This window comes from Peromyscus californicus, unplaced genomic scaffold (assembly GCF_007827085.1).
Source record: "Peromyscus californicus insignis strain IS unplaced genomic scaffold, ASM782708v3 Scaffold_15__1_contigs__length_86483966, whole genome shotgun sequence".
NCBI classification, from domain to species: Eukaryota; Metazoa; Chordata; class Mammalia; order Rodentia; family Cricetidae; genus Peromyscus; species Peromyscus californicus.
Window position 1 is genome coordinate 24,239,278 of NW_026294447.1, and position 3,671 is coordinate 24,242,948.

At 47.1% G+C, this 3,671-nt stretch overlaps 1 non-coding gene across 1 annotated transcript; it reads right to left on the bottom strand.

Annotated features, from left to right (window-relative positions):
• Window positions 1-3,507: 3,507 nt before the first annotated feature.
• On the bottom strand, window positions 3,508-3,671 carry LOC128111377 (U1 spliceosomal RNA). The gene has a single exon (XR_008218620.1). It is a non-coding gene; the product is annotated as a U1 spliceosomal RNA (small nuclear RNA).

The window sequence follows — 3,671 nt, forward strand, 5'->3', positions numbered from 1 at the left end:
TTGAGAGACATGAATGCTTAAGTTATTTATCAAAGAAAATGGTTTAAGGTCTAAAAAGGTAATTTTAGGCTGGTAATACAAGTTTTTGACTCACCAAGATAGGATACATAATGAGATATTTTCTCTAAATTTGCCAAATACAGATAGACTGGACATTGTAAATGTCATTCTTACCTGATAATTGTTCTTATTGTATATAGTTTTACTCTGTTGGAGTTAAAAATCTTTCTTTTTTATTTAGACAGAAAGGAAATGTTGTGAGATATTTATACACCCTGTGAAGATATATTGCTATGATTGGTTTAATAAAGAGCTGAATGGCCAATAGCTAGGCAGGAGGTATAGGCGGGACTTCCGGGCAGAGAGAGAAAGGAAGTAGGAGATGATAGACACCAAGGAGACATGAAAGGAGTCAGACATGCAGAATAAAAAAAAAGCTATAAGGCAGAATGTAGATTACTATAAATTGGTCAATTTAAGTTATAAGAGCTAGTGGGACAAGCCTAAGCTAAGACCATGTCATTATTTGTGAGCTGGCGGGATACAACAAAGCATGCTACACTCTTCCAGAGATGCCGGGTTCAATTCCCAGCATCAACTCCCACCTGGTACCCACATGGTGGCTCACAATCATCTGTAACTCCAGTACCCGATGTGCCTACACTTCTCCTCTGGCCTCTGTGGGCATTTTGAGAAGGTGGTGCACAAACATCCATGCAGGCAAAACATCCACACACGTGAAATGGTGCAGTTTCTTTTTTCCAAGACAGGGTTTCTCTGTGTAACAACAGCTCTGGCTGTCCTGAACTTGCTCTGTAGACCAGATTGGCCTCAAACTCACAAAAATCCATCTGCCTTTGTCTCTCTAGTATTCAGATTAAAGCCGTGTGCCACCACTGTCTGGCCCACAATACAGTATTTATAACAATACTTTTTTGAGACAGGGTTTCTCTGTGTATTTTTGGTGCCTGTCCTAGATCTAGCTCTGTAGACCAGGCTGGCCTCGAACTCACAGAGATCCACTTGGCTCTGTCTGCCTCCCGAGTGCTGGGATTAAAGGCATGTGCCACCAAAACAATATTTTTAAGAAGAGATTTATTTATAAGCTGGGCCATGGTGGTACAAGCCTTTTATCCCAGCACTTGGGAGGCAGAGAGAGGTGGATCTCTGAGTTCGAGGCCAGCCGGCTGTACAGAGCCAGTTAAAGGCCAGCTGGGTCTACAAAGCAAGTTCCAGGACAGCCAGGGCAACACAGAGAAACCTTGTCTGGAAAAAAATGAACAAAAGTGAGAGGGATAGGGGGAGAGTGACTTTAATTTTATGTGTATAAGTGTTTTGCTTGTGTGTATGTCTGTGTATCACATGTGTATAGTGCCCAGTGGAGGACGGAAGAGGACATCAGATCCCCCAGGTTCCCTAGAACTGGAGTTACACACAGTTGTGAATTGTCATGTGGGTGCTCTGGAAGAGCAGCCAGTGCTCTTAACTGCTGGGCCATCTCTCCAGCCCCCATTCCTGCCCTTGTATGTGGTGTGTGTGTGTGTGTGTGTGTGTGTGTGTGTGTGTGTGTGTGTGTGTGTGTGTGATTTCACTTTCTGTGCCCATGACAACGATTTCCATACATATTCCCAATCCATTTTCACTCCCAGGATACAGGCACCGTTTGGGCCCCAAAATGCAGTGCTCCAATACAACTGTACTGTATCTTCTGCCCGGTGAGGACACCAAGTAGTGACTTGGACCTAGAAGAGGGCCTTCACAGATACGACCACGCTATCCCCCTGATAGACTTCCAGACCCTAGAAGTGTTTTGATTCTGCAGAAAACGGGACACTAGAAGCTTGAACCAAAGAGATCTCTGACCTAGAGGCCTGAGCTCCTCAAGAACAAAGGTGCCGCCCCGGCAAAGGACTAGAGTGTGTGTGTGGACCGGTTTAATGGTGCTCAGCCAGTCCCCGGGGTGGCCATGCTCCACCGCATCTTTAAAGGAGTGACAGCCACAGAACCTAACCTGAAAAAGAGAGTACTTACTCCCTTTTCCTGGAATCGTTTCTACCAGCTTTGGGGAGGGAATTTGAGACAGGGTGTCTCGTCGCTCCGTCACCCAGGCTGGCCCAGAACTACACTAATTCAGAGCGACCACGCCTGGCTGAGAAGTTTGGAAGCCTTATGCAGTATGAGATTAAGGTGCATGCACTTCACGGAAGTGTTCTACCGCCGGAACCATCCATCTGCTCAACCTGGTTTAGATATTTATGAGTTTGTGAATGCCACGTGTGTGCAGAGGCCAGCCAGGGGAGAGGTCTTCCGGTGCAGGAACTGCAAGGCTGGGTGGCAGTCATCCGACTTGAGGGATGGACCTGGGACCCTCAGCGAGAGCAGAAGGTGCTGGATTTTAAGTTTATTATTAGAAAGGCCTTGGGCAGGCAGATGCACCCCGAATCTCAACAGCTGAGGATGAAACAGTTGGTGTTCTGAGTTAACTCGGGAAGATCATAAGACGAGAATTACTCTAGGATGTAGTCAGGGTCTGAGGCAGCAGAGCAGTCCAGCCTGGATGGACTGAACCCCGAACAGCCACGCAGAAGCATCGTTATTGATAGGTACACAGAAGTTGTGTTTTAGAGTAAAATAAGTTCCTCTTACCAAAGCCCTTGGTCTGATCTACATGGTTCGTGAAGGAAAACCTCACAGCTACCCGTGCAACTTTAGTCCTCATGTGCACTGTTGGCAGTACTCAATAGCCCAAGACAGTCCAGGTTTGCCAGGACCTTACTGTGACGAAACTCACGCCACAGCTGTAAAGCTCCTTCTGAAAAACAACTCTATAAATCACAGAACACAACCACTGTTCTAAAGATCGATTTCAAGGTCTAAATACTTCCAGAAAACAACTGTTTCATTCTAATATTTACCTTAGATTCAATGACTCTACTAGATTTCCACTACGGAAACAAAAATCTCTCCTCCTTCTTGGCGCGTCTCATAGTCCTCCATTGAAGTCTGTCCAATGGGGACCGGAAGTCTCCCCCAGAGTACTCTCTGCCTCTTCTCTCTGGGGCTGCCCGACCCGACTGCAGGGGCCCACTGTGCAGAGTGAATGGATGGATGGATGGATGGATGGATGGGGGACAACACGGGTGCTGATGCTTGGAGAAAAGAGCTGACACGCCACAGTGAGGTCCTTCCTTGGCTCTAACAGAAAGTGGTTCTAGGACTCCAGGAGTACCGAAGTAGAGGCAAAGGAGCCTGCTGGACTAGGAGTTGTGCCAGACAGGCAGTAGGTGACTGGTGACTACTTTCTAATGATGGCTCATGAAGTCCCAACTCGAGGAAAAACCTAGGACTGGGACCACACGATGTGGATCAACTGTGGGATCAAAGCAGTAAAGAAACTTGTGTTCTCAAAGAAAAAACACGAACGCACACAAATGCACTTGCAACAGCAGGTAATGACAAAGAAAGCGGTCCGGTCTCCTCGCGATCTTATTTATGTACCGCAAAGGTCAGGGGAGAGCGCGAACGCAGTCCCCCACTACCACAAATTATGCAGTCGAGTTTCCCGCATTTGGGGAAATCGCAGGGGTCAGCACATCCGGAGTGCAATGGATAAGCCTCGCCCTGGGAAAACCACCTTCGTGATCATGGTATCTCCCCTGCCAGGTAAGTAT